The 14,806-nt window shown below is 39.2% G+C and overlaps 1 pseudogene; it reads left to right on the top strand.

Moving 5' to 3' along the window:
* The first annotated feature begins 8,231 nt into the window (after positions 1 to 8,231).
* LOC110583751 lies at positions 8,232 to 13,215 on the top strand (annotated as a pseudogene).
* The last annotated feature ends 1,591 nt before the right edge of the window (positions 13,216 to 14,806 follow it).

Raw genomic sequence — 14,806 nt, 5'->3', positions numbered from 1 at the left:
TATGTTACAGTTAACCTTGTGGTTTCTAGAACATATTAGGCTCTGTCAGTCCTCTAGGTCCTGAAATGTTGATGAAATGAATGCTTTTCTCTGTCATATGCACTTTGCCTTGGGAATCTTCCATGTATCCTTCGAGATCCAACTTGACGTTTTTCCCCTCAGGGAATCCCTGTATCAGACCAGACTCCAAAAGGAAACAGACAGTGTATTCACATTAGGGTGATTCCAGGAGGGTTTAATAAAGTTACCAATAGGAGGTACTATTCACAGAAGAATGGACAGGATATAGACCTGTCAGCATCCCTAGGTCCAAAGGGGTGAGAAAAGAGAGGAATTACCAGAATCCAAACTCAGAAGGGCAGAATTGTGCATGAAAGGCCATCTTGAGAAAAATCAGGCCCACTTGATCAAATGAATACTCTGGGTGCCCACTCTTTTCTTCCTCCCATCTCCTGTTGGAGCTCCCCATTAGCCCAACCAGAAGCCAGAGAGGCATGGGAGTCTTGTTGAGAGCCAAATGGATCAGCCTGGGGGCAGAGAATAAGGCAGGTTGAGAAGGAAAGAAAGTGGATCTGGGGGAGAAGTAGAAAATATTCAGCTCAGTCCCCTTTTGTCCTGCAGAATTTATTGTTCTTTGTGTGAGAAGTTCATACTCTCCAAATAGCAAAGGCAAAAATTCCAGCAATTCAGTTTTACTCATATGGGAAACCTAACCTACTAACCCACACTACTGATGTTCTTTATATAAAATATTTAGGGGAGTAGGGGAGAAACAAAATAATTAAGTAACATAAAACATAGCTGTATAGTCCTTTATTCTGTAGCTTATCTTGAGGCCCATGTTGATAATCACCGCTGTTTTCTCTTACCACCGATTCCGTGTTCTCCTTTCCTTTGTCAGACCCATAGGTTGTATGGGATTCTTTCTCCTTATTGCTAAGGATTCTGAAATCTGTATTCCCATAAGGTCAGAAGTCTTAACTGTCTTGATTTTATTGTGTCCTGTTGATCAAGGCCACTGGGCTGGGGAGTAGAGAAAGGAACTCTGGTAAATACTTAGGATTTCAAACCTAATGCTTATTTTTATTGAGTATCAGCAGTCCATTTTCCACCCAGCAGTTGGGCTCATCCACATGCATACCAGCCATTGGAATAACTCCTTTAAATTCCTTTTTGTTAAGTAGTATGAGAAGCCCAGATTGGTTAGGGGGAATCTCAGCTTTCATTTCTTTGGAACCATGACTTACAAACCCATTGACCCCAAAGCTATGGGAATGGGGAGCAAAAATTCTCTAAGTGAGTTAAGGGAAATAATAAGAGAACTACTCACATTTCTACTACTAGTTTCTTGAAACCAGTATCCCAACTGGGAAACATGAAACCCTGTAGAGGTTGCTGGTTTAGGGTGTGTTTTGCATCCTGTAGGAAAGTAGCCTAACCTCATGAGGTGTTTCTCCAGCGGGTACTTAACTAAACCCTTAAGCTATCCCACTGTTTTATCAAGCTAGCTGCATCTGAGCATTGGTACCATTCTTTCCTCAGTGTGAGCCCATGGTCTGACTATTATTAAATGTGTCCCCTGGTTGGAAGGAACATTGTATGAGGTACCACAGTCTTGGATAAGATATTCTGTAAGTCCATCAGTAGTGGCTTTAGCAGACACAGTTTGGGTAGGAATGGCAAACATACCTGAAATGTGTGTCTAATTCTGCGAATACAAAGCATTGATCATTCCATGACTAGAAGGATCTAATGTAGTCAGCTTGCCACCTGGTATCTGGCTGGTCTCCACAGGGACTGGTGCCACTCAGCACTGGTCTCCGTTGATGGTATGTTGGACACTTAATATTGGAAGTAATCAGATCAGCCTTGATGAAGGTAAGACCGTGCTGCTGAAAATGTGCATAGTCCTAATCCCTACAAAGAAAGCCACTTTGTACGTGAGTAGGCATTGTACGCATTGAGCAGGTATCAGATGACTGGGGAAAGGGACTGCTTGACATCCACTGGACTGATCATCTTGACTACCTTACTGTTGAGAGCTGCCTCCACTGTGGATGCCTCTAGTGGGCATTTAAATGGACAGGTGTCTTCACATTCTTTACCCATTCTGAGAAATTTGTCCCCTTCTCTTTCAGTCTTTCTGCTTCCCATGAGACAGGGTAGAACTTCAGGCCATTTTTCCTTCTACATATTACTTATTCTTTTTTTTTTTTTTAACATGTTCCTTGTTTTTAACCTTGGCATATGGATAGATTTCAGTACATGAACTTAGATGGGAAATAATTAAATCCCCATTTTCACAAACATCTAACTGAAATGTAGAATTTCATTTATGAATGGTAGTTAACAACCTACATTAGCGCTAGTAGTATCTGTGATTCTGTCATGAATAGAAATCACAGAGTCTTTAATAATATAGCATATTTGTTTGTGGATGCCTTGAAATATCTGTGCATCACTACTTTGAAAATAGAGTGGTTTTTAGACATGTTTCTGGAAGAAGGTACACTTTGGTAATCTGGATACCTGTGATGCTTTTCAGTATTCCCTGTCTACAACTGTTTGTTGATAAATTTGTGAAAATAGTTTAGTGGCTTTCAGAGTTTTCTAAGGGTTTGAAAAACTGGATCGATGGTTCAATGAGAATTCTTAATTCTGTATAGGGTATTTCCAAATTTGGATTTGTCAAATAAAAGAGGAGAGAAAAGCCATACACACTAGACACAAATGGACTGCTTTGTGGGCTGGAGCAGAAGGAAAACGCTGATAGCAGCACTCGTTAAATGGTGACATCTGATCTAGAGTAGTTGATGTAAAAAAATTCATTCTGAAGTCTGTCACTAAGAATTGGCAATTTTGCCATTCTTCCTCAGTGTATGACTGCATGTAAACAGACATTTTTCTTACTATTTTTTTTTTAAAGTAGGCTCCATGCCCAACGTGGGGCTTGAACTCGCCACCCTGAGATCAGCATATTTCACTATAGCCGGATCCTTGCTTTTGCTCCCTGTGTGCATGCTGATGCATTTTTTTTTTTAAGATTTTATTATTTATTTATTTATTTGACAGAGAGATAGAGAGATAGCACAAGTAGGCAGAGTGGCAGGCAGAGGGAGAGGGAGAAGCAGGCTTCCCGCTGAGCAGGGAGCCCGATGCAGGGCTCGATCCCAGGACCCTGGGATCATGACCTGAGCCGAAGGCAGCCGCTTAGCCGACTGAGCCACCCAGGCGCCCCAATGCTGATGCATTTTTAAAAATCCTTATTTTGTGAGTCTCTCTTGGAAACTACAAAACCCTTTAGTATTTTGGAAATGGTAAAAAGTTTTTTTATCCCTCAAACAAAACTTTGCCTAGAAATAAAAGCTTCAGACTCTGCACAGATGGTGCTTCTACAATGCTTGATGATGCATCTGCTTTTGGTATATAGTGAAACTGGAAGCTCCTTACATTTGTGTCACTTAATTTCTTTTTCTTACAGACATGTATTTACATTATGTTTAGATTCCTTCAACAGTTCTGAAAGTTTGGTAAATGCCATAAAGTCATCAACTTTATCAGGAGCAGGTCTCCAAATCATAGTATTTAAAGACTTTGTCAAGAAAGAGGAGTAGGATATGAGGAGCTTTTCTACCACAAAGAGGTCCTTTGGCAAAAGAACCTGCTAACCCCTGCTAGCAAACTAAGGGCCGAATTTTACCTTTTCTTAAAGAAGAAGAAAACCTACTCTTGAACCTTTCTGAAAGAATTTTATCCATGAGTTGGCTCACCTTGTAGATATTTTAAACCATGTGAATAAGATAATAAATCTTTCAATTCACGTTCTTGAAGTTACCTTTATGGATGCTACTGAAAAATTTAAAAGCTTTCTTGCCTTAGCTACTGATATGGAAGAAAAAAATAGAGGCTAACACCCTTACAAACTTTCAATTGCTAGAGGTGTTGCTTTTCCACGATGGAGTTGAGATACAAAATTCTGTCAATTTCTGAAAAGATAAATCAGAAAACACATGGAAACTCTTCAAAAGTTTTTCAAAATTTATCTCTATCTTGATGGCACTAAAGTTGAATTATGGACTCACAGTCCCTCTCTGATACAAACTATATTGAAGATGTGGACTGAGTGAGCCAAAGAACATGTTGGTTTTAGGACAAAAGACACACTGAAATTGGATTTTAAAACAGCCTTGAAAATATTTGTTCCTTAAGAGAACCCATCTTGATCTTATGAAGTGAGCTATAGAAACTTTAATTCTGCTTGTAACATATCTTTGTGAACAAGAATTTTTAACATTTGTAATCATTGAAACAAATGTCAAAATTATTTGGATGTCCAACTTTATGTGTGTGTGTGTGTGTGTGGTAAGTCAATGATCACCCCAGAGTTTAATGTTATTGTACATGCTTAACAATGGGAGACCTTGGGCGCCTGGGTGGCTCAGTTGGTTAAGCGACTGCCTTTGGCTCAGGTCATGATCCTGGAGTCCCAGGATCGAGTCCCGCATCAGACTCCCTGCTCGGCAGGGAGTCTGCTTCGCCCTCTGACCCTCCTCCCTCTCATGCTCTCTGTCTCTCATTCTCTCTCTCTCAAATAAATAAATAAAATCTTTAAAAAAAACAACAACAATGGGAGACCTTACATTACATGTCTTTATTTATTTATTTATTTATTTATTTATTTATTTATTTATTTGTGGGGAGAGGGGCAGAGAGAGAGAGAATCTTAAGCAGACTCTGCGCTGAGCACGGAGCTTGGCACAGGGCTCTGGGATCATGACTGAGCCAAAATCAAGAGTTGGACACTTAACTGACTGGGCTACCCAGGTACCCCATATTACACGTCTTTTAAAAAATAAGTTTAACCTTGGGATGCCTGGGTGGCATAGTTGGTTAAGCATCGGATTCTTGATTTCAGCTCAAGTTGTGATCTCAGGGTAGTGATCAGGGTAGTGAGATCCAGCCCTGTGCCGAGCTCTGTGCTCAGGGTGGACTCTGCTTAAGATTCTCAATTCCTCTGCCGCCTCCTCCCCTCTCAAATAAATGAATCTTTAAAAAAATAAAAAGTAAGTTTAACCTCAACTTGCCTATATTATGCTATCTTGGTATTTAATGTAATATATATATATTGCTATATTACAAATATGTAACTATGCATATATACATACATTCACAACATATATAATGAAATATACACACACACATATTTCAATATGATTGGCTTTCTGTATAGTCTTTTTTTTAAAAATATTTTATTTATTTATTTGAGAGAGAGAATGAGAGAGAGAGAGCACATGAGAGGGGAGAGGATCAGAGGGAGAAGCAGACTCCCTGCTGAGGAGGGAGCACGATGTGGGACTCAATCCTGGGACTCCAGGATCATGACCTGAGCTGAAGGCAGTCACTTAACCAACTGAGCCACCCAGGCGCCCTCTGTGTAGTCTTATGTGTTTTATTTTATGCATTTAAAACTATTAATCTGGAAAGGTGTCTCTATACCTCACCAGATTGCCCAAGAGGACCAGGGGACATAAGAAAGCTAAGAAGTCCTGTTCTGAATGCAGCACCAACCAAAGTTGTCCCCACTGAGAGGAAGATGGTCAGGGTATAAATAGCTACTGAATTCCTCCTCCCTTGATCCTTTGCTGAAGTTCCTTACTCTCTGAGCCAGCAGAGTGGAGGGAAGGGTGAATCTGGAGCAGACATTGCAAGATACCTGGAGGCTTTCTCTTCTTTTCCTCCCAGTGCTGTGTCACTGTGCCACACACCTTATGCTTCTGTCACAGTAATAGTATTTTAATGACTTCAGTTCTGCTCAAAAAACATTTTTGAGTACCTACTAGAATCCAGGATTCATATATTATCTTGCTAAATACTTGAAAAGTGGATATTAGCATCTCCATTTTACAGAGCAAACAAGCTTGGTCACACAGTTAGCAAATGATAGAACTGGCTCAGTGTAGGACCTTTCAACACTTTGCCTACAACATCTTTCTTTCTAATCAATTCATGCGGGTAGTGAGAGAAAGGATTCTGAACTATAGGACAGAGGTAAAACAGGTCTGGGAACATTTGTACACAAGTGTGTTAGGTGTTGCTGGAAGCAACAGGCTTGTGCAACTTTATGTTTGGACTGTAGGCTATCGTAAAGAATAGAAGTTCAAGTTTAAACACTTACAGTACATACTCTAGGCCTGTAAATAACTTAAGACCTATTTACAGGGAAATATGCCAGAATAAGCTTAGCAGTTTTTCTTCTTTATGAAGGCTTAAAGTTTTCTTGTATGTCTGATTCCCCTTGTGTGTACCCATGAAAGTTACATTCACATGAAATATGTATTACTTAGGCTTTTTTTTTTTTAACATTACCACTGCCCTAATTTAGCACCTCACATTTGTCCTTGTCTTTTGCAATAACCTCCTAGCCCATTGCTCTGCCTCTCATCTCTTCTTCTTCAATAGAATGTATGGATAGTATGTTGTAGGTGCTAAACTCCTATTCTAAATCCTTACAGTTCAATCAATCCTTATATATATATTAAATATTACAATTAAATATATAATCAAATACAATTTAATGGATATTAAATAAAATGTAAATATTAAAATAATTTAAATATTAGATATTTAAATATATTTAATTTTAAACATATACTTTTAAATTTTTATTTGAATTCAATTTAATTAACATATACTGTGTTATTAGTTTCAGGAGTAGAGTTTAGTGATTCATCAGTTGCCTATAACACCCAGTGCTCTTCACTTCAAGTGCCCTTCTTAGTGCCCATCACCCCATTACCCCATCCCGAAGAAGTTCTGTCCCGTCCCTCGATGCTGCACCTCTAGTTTCTCTCTTGGCTAGTCAGACCCATTTTAATTGGAGAGCTGACCAAGTCCAGTGAGTTTAAATACCACAAAGACTTGATTCCTAAATCTTTATATCCATCTCTTTCTTAGTTTTAGACTCATTGCCTACTGCATGTCACCACATAGATAGATGGGTCAGGGCATCTCAAACTCAGCATGACCAAAAAGAACTCATCTTGTTCCCCTTAAAAGTTGTCTCTGAACTTCTCAACAAATAGTGCTGGAAAAATTGGGTATATGTAGATAAATAAATGAATGTGTACCTCATACCATATACAGAAATAAGCTCAAAGTGGATCATAGTTGTAAAATATAAAGCCTAAATCTTTAAAACTTCTAGAATAGAATGTAGGATTTAAAATTTTGAAACCTTGGACAAGGCAATGATTTCTTAGCCAAGACACAAGAAGTTCTAACTATAAAAAAAAAGTTTGATACATCGGACTTCATCAAAATTAAGTACTTTTTGAAAACATCATTGGAATTATGAAAAAACAAATCACAGACTGGGAGAAAATATTTGCAAATAATGTATGTGATAAAGGACTTATATTCAAATTAAAAAACTCTCACAACTCATTAATAATGACAAATAATTTGAATGGACAAATAATTTGAATAGACATTTTACCAAAGATATGATCTTATAAGTACATGAAAAGTTATCCAACATCATTATCACTGGAGAAATACAAACGAAAATCATGACACTCCACCACACACCTATTAGAATGGCTTAGCTGAAAATTAGTAGCAATACCAAATGCTGGTGAAGATGCAGTGCATTTGGAACTCTTAGATTGCTAGTTAGAATTATAAAGGTATAGCATGGTAGAAAAGTCTGGCAGTTTCTTAAGATGCTAAATAAATACTTCCCATACAACTGAGAAATCCTCAGTCTTTACTCATGAGAAATGAAAACAAATGTATACATAAAGACATGTACTCGAATGTTCATAGCAGCTTTATTCATAATAGCCACAAACTGGAAACAACCCAAATGTCCTCAGCCAGTGAATGGATAAACAACTTACTACATACAATGGCATACTACTCATGATGTAAATGAGCAAAGTACTGATACAGACAACAAGATGCATAAATCTCAAAAGCATTATGTTAAGTGGGAAAAGGCCACACAAAATACTACATAGTATATGATTCAATTTATGTGGAATTCTGCAAAGGCAAAAAACCTAGAGGATCAGATCAGCAGTTGCCAGATCTGGGATAAAAGGAAGGGAGTGACTTCAAAGAAACATGAGAGAACTTTATAGGGTGATGGGAATATTGTATATCTTGATAGTGGAGGAAGTTACATGACTATGTATGTTCGTCAGACCTTAGAACTACATACCTGAGACAAGATGGTGGCGGTATCTACGCAGGGTGCGGGGACTGGTGCTGGCGGTGGTCCCAGCTGCAGGACAGGCAGTAGCCACAGAGACTTGGGGGACAAGTGGAAGGTTGATGATAAGCCTGTAAAAATTAACAAATGGGATGGATCAGCTGTGAAGAATTCTTTGGGTGATTCTACCAAAAAGGTACTTCTGGAAAAGTACAAGTATGTGGAGAATTTTGGTCTGACTGACAGTCACTTCACTCTCTGTGCCATCTCCTGTTTCTTTGCCATAGTGGCTTTGATTTGGGATTATATGCACCCCTTTCCAGAATCTAAGCCTGTTTTTGGCTTTGTGTGTCATATCCTATTTTGAGATGATGGGGATCCTGACCATTTATCCTCATATAAGGATGAGTAAGGCCCACAGGAAAGATCCTGTAGGAATGGATCCTGATGATATTTGGCAACTGTCCTCCAGTCTCAAAAGGTTAGATGACAAATACACTCTGAAGTTGACTTTCATGAGTGGAAGAACAAAGCAGCAGTGAGAGTCCGAGTACACCAAGTCCACTGCTAAGTTTTTTGACCATAGCGTGACACTGGTCATGGATGCATATGAGCCTGAAATATCCAGGCTCCATGACATTCTTGCCACAGAAAGAAAAATAAAGCGGTGCCTGGGTGGCTCAGTTGGTTAAGCATCTACCTTCGACTCCTGCCTTCTCAGCGGGAGTTTGCTTCTCCCTCTGCCTGCCGTTTTTCTTGCTTGTGCTCTCTCTCAAATAAATAAATAAAATCTTTAAAAAAAAAAAAGAAAAACAAAATAGCCAATTCTAAAAGCAGCTGTCTTTCTGCTGGATGATGCTGAATTTCAGGGTGAGGGAGAAGGAAATAGAGAACCTAAAATGGATAAATAAGATATGTTAAACATGGCCCTGTCTTGTCCTGAACTTTTAGTCCATTCTGGATAGAATCTTCTAGTTCAGATATGAGAAGTTGTAGTTCTGATATCTAACTTTAGCGTTCTTGGTCTTCTGATTGCATTGTTTTGATTTGCTTTTCCAGAAAAGCATTTTTTGCTAGCAGCCCTACAGACTTCCTCCTTCATACCTAGCAGTACTTTATATCCTATAGCTTTGTGGCATACCGCATTTGAAGACTCAGTTTTTAAAATTTTAACCTGTTGCTGACTTTCTTGTGTTAATTCCTGTTTCAACAGCCATTTCCCTTAATTTGGGATACAACTTCTTGTGTATGACAGCTTTCCTTAACACACCATTTTTGTGGGTGTGTATATATCTGACTTGGGGAGAATTGGGAAAAAAAAAAAAACACAGCTTTTTCATTTGTTTAAAACAGACTTTCTGCCTGTTACATTTTGTGATCTTAACCAATTAAAGAAGCCAGGGTCATTTTTAGTTTTATTCTGTCTATGTTTTCCACTACTATATCCCTGTTGATTTGTTCGTGCCCTTTATTAACTGCCATTTTCTAAATTTTTTTTTTAATAAAAGGAAAGAAGATGTGAAAAAAAAAAAAAAGAACTACATGCCTAAAATGGATTAATTTAAAAAATACTTCCCCCCGCAATGACTTCTCCTTCAGTGTTCTCTACCTCAGGAACTGGTTCCACCTTCCAGTAAGGTCCCCAACCCTGATAACCTGGGTGATAATCTATTTTTCTCTTTGACCTCAGCAAAACAAGCAGTGGCAAAGTCAAACAAACTGTTCCTCCTTGAAAACTCTTGGATCTCCCTTCAGCTCTGCATCCCCACTGTTTCTTTTTTGTCTACACCATGATCCCCCCTTGCCTGGATTACTGTGACAGCCCTGATAGGCCTCTCTGATCCTGGCGTTGCGCCTTCCACTGCTGCCGATGGACCTATCAGAAAGGCACTCTTCTTCATGGCATTCTCCTGCTTGGAAATGTTCAGTATTTCCTATTCATTGCATATGGGATTAACACCACCTTCTATTCACAACTGACCCTTGTTTAGTTTTTCATTCTTATTTACCATCACCCTCCCATAAACTCCCTGTGCATTTTAACCTCACAGTCCTTGCTCAGTTTGCGTGAAGCATCTATGGTCTCCAGGATCAGTTAAGCAAAAGCTCTGTGTGATATCAGGAATTCCCTTACTCAACTCTTCACTGTCCAGACTCCATTCAAGCATGCCATCACTCTGGAAGGGCTTCCCTGAAATCTCTGTTTGGGCAACACACCCTTCTGTGTGTCTCCATGGCACCCCATGCATGCCTTGAACATAGAACTTGCTGAATTGCATATTGTAAGGCTGAGCTTATTGGATGCAGGTTGGTTATTTTTCATTCACTTATGCCAAGAACTCAGTAGAGTTCCTATTTTATGGTTGAACCAAATTTTGTTGGGCAAGTGTTCAATAGAAACATCCACAAGACAGAATTCCTAGACACAAAGGAACCCTCTTGTAATGGGTCTGTTAGGCTGATGGAGTGGGCCTTACCTGAAGTTTTGGATTCCCTGGTGTTGGTACCCACCCTGTCACCACACAGGCTCCCAGGACCTCACTCCTTGCATCTGCTACCCAGCAGTGCTGTTCTTCCAAGCAGCTCCCAAGCCTTTCCCTACATCCAGGCCCACAAGGATTTTCTCTGACCCAAGTTATTTCAGGCCAGTGGTCCATAAATTATGGACTGGAACTATTGCAGAGTTTCTTGAGGGGGATTGTTAGAGAAATAAACAGGATGTTTCAATAGGGAAGGTAGGAGGGTGGTGAACAATTTGATTCCACTCCAAATATAGAATAGTTTTTATCTGGTAGTCTGATCAACCCCAAATGTTAACTTGAAGGGTAGCATATAAAGGGGTCTATTTTCAACATTTGTTGCCTGTGAGCAGCCCCCTTTAGTGCTATTAGGGATTATGTGCCCTCATGAAGGAGAGAAGTAAAGCAAAGAATGTGCTTATGTCTTCAGGAAATGCTAACTGAGTAGACTGCAAGTTAACTTCCCAGCTTTCTCTTCCCCAGTCAACTCACTTCTCCCCTAATAGGCAAAAGGCTCTGACTCCTGAGGAAATGCATGTGTAAGTAGGTGACTTTGATGCAAGGCAAGAACAGGGCTTCGTCCTGGATAAAGGTCGATTGGGAAGATAAATGCTCCCTCCGTGTCCATACTTCACACCAGTGAATAGAGTGATAGTCAACCTGTTTATTTTCTAGCAAAGGGGACGTCACCATGTGACATGTGAAGAAAGAGCCTGCATTTAGCTCCCAGATATTTGACCCTGTCCTTTTGAGAGCTACCAGGCATATTTCAAGTCTAAATCCACAGGAGAGCGTTTCCAGAGCACATGGCCAAGCATTTAGATAGAGATGAGGAAACAACCTGAACAGAGACGCATTAAGGAAATCCAATTCCATGACCTTCATCTGTGTCAAGTACAACACCCACATCTCATGTCATTTTTTGGTAATGCGACTTGACTGTCATTTTTCTTTTAATTTTTCTTCTCACCATACTGCCTAGTAGTTTCTATCAAGTTCCTACCTTAGGAGTTCCTCTAGGAAGCACACAATTAATCTTTTATAGACCTATTCACCTAGGCTGGAAGGTAGTTTGTTTACAACATTGTCATTCCTCTGAACCCAGAATCCCCCTGGGGTGCGTGTTTGTTGAGCCAGGGTCCTAGCTGAAAGGAATGATGGGTTCAGTACAGCTCAGGAAAACGCTTAGAGCTATTTGGTTTCAATTCAGAGGGGGTGGTTTTCAGAGATGGAGTTAATGACTGGTCAAAGTTTATTTTGTTTATAGAAATCTTGACTCTCTGTGTGTCTGTCTGCATTTGTATGAGGGGCCACGTGCCCTTGTGAGGTGGGGGATGGGCACTCTCACTCTCAGCCAGAACAAAATTGTGTTGTAGAGTCAGGGCTTCCTAAGTTGTTGTTGTTGTTAAATAGCAGAAATCTATTGTCAAAATCTCATAAGAAAGCTACATATTTAACATTGGTAAGTATTTTGGTAAATTTGTAGTAATTTGGTAAATTGGTAAGTATTTTAGTAGCAAAAGCAAGTTGAATACTTGATAGCCAGTTAATCAGTGAAAGCAGGGAAGTATATTTGAGGAACAGAGAAAGTTGAAAGTGCTAGTGATTGATGACAATTGCAAACTTAGCAGTTTTAGCATCTACTTTATTTCTTTTTTTAATATTTAGGTTGTAATGTATCAAGAAAAGCTAGATTTACATAGGTTAGTAATTGTAAATTCTACATTTTTTAACAGCTTACCGTATAATCTCAGAATACTCTTCAATTAAAAGGCCAGAGAAACTTCATCCTGAGGGCTCAGTAAAAAAGAAGTTACCTGAAACCTTCATTGAACACATTGGTATTTTCCTTTATGTTAAAATTTGGGAGCTAACACATTTGCATGTCAACATGCTTTGCAACAGTCTGACAGATAATTGAGAGTTCTGGTGCTGCGGCATGTGGAGTTAGCACACTCTACCCTGTCTCTGCCACTAAAAGCAGCAAGAAATCCTGGACAGGACACATGAAACATCTATTTGAAGACTCTGAAAAGTAAATGGTAGCAGGCAGATTGGGAAAGGAGACCAGAATTTGAAGTTCTACTACACTGATGGTGAGGGAGTCTCTCTCTCTCTCTCTCTTTTTTTTAAGATTTTATTTTTAAGCAGTCTCTACATCCAACCTGGGGCTTGAACTCATAACCCCGAGATCGAGAGTTGCAAGCTTCACAGACTGAACCAGCCAGGGGCCCCAAGGAAGTTTCTCTTTTTGTTTTCCTCTGATGTCACCTGATTCTGACTCAAACGCAGCCCCAAACCTGGAGGCGCCCACTGGGTATGGAAACAAAGACTGAAGAGAACTCTTCCTCTTTGTCTGAGGAGCAGGGAAAGGGCTCCTTCAGGTCAGAAAAAGTGGGAGGCATCTTTTGGATTTCCCCTATTCTTCCATGTCCTATCTCTAGGCAGCACCATGAAAATAGTGGTGACCAGACAGGAGCCTGAAATTCTAAGGGGGGGGGAATCCTTTCTGACCAGAATACCTGGGTTCCCAAGAGTATGGAGTGAATCTCCATTGATGATATTTTTTCGCTCCTGTGCTCTCACTGCATGGCCCTACTTTCAGACACAATTGTGGGAAGTTTACAGCAGAGCAGGGAAACAAAAATCCCAGCTTTCTAGTTGCAGGACCAGGGAGAGAGGCCACAGAAGCCAGAAAGTATTGGGGAGATCATGGAGAGAAAGGAGGTCAAGAGAATAATCTCGTAAGTTTGTATATGAATTTTTGGGTTCACTTCTGAACTACACATGCATGAATCTGATTCTAAAAAGCATACCATAGGCTTTGAGAACCAAGCTACAGGCTAAATCATCATCATGTTGCCAGACTGGCTATTCTGGCAACATACACAGGATAAATCTAGATAGCACAACATTTTGAAACTTGAACTGACATTGAAGTCATAGCCCATGGAAGGCAGATGAGAACTTGCAGAGTGAATCTAACCTAGGTGATTGCTTCCTAAAACAAAAATCAGCATTCTTCTTAGGATTTATACAAACCTGGAGTCTTAAAGCAAAATATTCAAAATGTCTAGGGTACAATGCAAATTTACTCAGCATTTGAAGAACCAGGAAAAATTAAACATTTAAGAGGAAAGATAATCAGCAGAGTTCAACCTTAAGAAGGCACAGATGTTGGAATTATCAGACAGAGTTAGTATAATTGCACTTAAAGAAATAAGGTCAAACATTCTTGAAATCAATAAAAAGAATGTTTCAGCAAAGAAATAAAAGATATAAAGAAGAACCAAAAGGGAGATGAGTGAAATAGATAAAAGGGATTAAGAGATACAAACTTCCAGTTATAAAATAAACATGTCACAGAGATGAGAGGCACAGCACAGGGAATATAGTCGGTAATATTGTATTAATGTTGTTTGGTGGCAGTTGGTGACTGCACTCGGGATGAGTAATGAATAATGTATAGGATTGTTGAATCATTATGTTGTACACCTGAAAATGATAAAGCATTGTATATTAACTGTATTTTAATAAAATTTTTTAAATAAAAAACCAAAAGGAAATTAAGAAGTGAAAAATACAATATCCAAAATTAAAAAAAAAATCACTGGATGGGCTCAATAAGAGAATGAAGATGACAGAGAAAAAAACCAGTGAGCTTGATGATAGATCACTAGAAATTATCCAATCTGAACAACACAGAGAAAAAAGATTGGGAAAAAAAAAATAAACAGAGCCTCAGGAGCCTATAGGATAAATATAAAAAATGAGATTTGGAAAACTTATGTGCTGATCAAAGACATTTATATGCATTAAGTCTAAACCAGTTGTTACAAGCTGGGGAAAAGCTTTCCTTTACTTGAGGAGTTGGTAGGTTATTGCATAAAGACAGTAAGAAAAATGTAGCCTATCACTGCATGTTTCCCATCATTTTGGTTTCCAGGAAACGGAGTTAAATTCCAGGCCCAACTATCACCACAAGTTGCAAACCTTCCAGACAGATTTTCATTATTTATTTCTAGTGCAAAGGCAAAGAAATAAATAAAAGGGATCCAATTAGAAAAGAACAAGC

The sequence above is a fragment of the Neomonachus schauinslandi genome, chromosome 9, assembly GCF_002201575.2.
Source record: "Neomonachus schauinslandi chromosome 9, ASM220157v2, whole genome shotgun sequence".
In the NCBI taxonomy this organism is placed as follows: Eukaryota; Metazoa; Chordata; class Mammalia; order Carnivora; family Phocidae; genus Neomonachus; species Neomonachus schauinslandi.
This window is presented reverse-complemented; position numbering and strand designations above follow the sequence as displayed.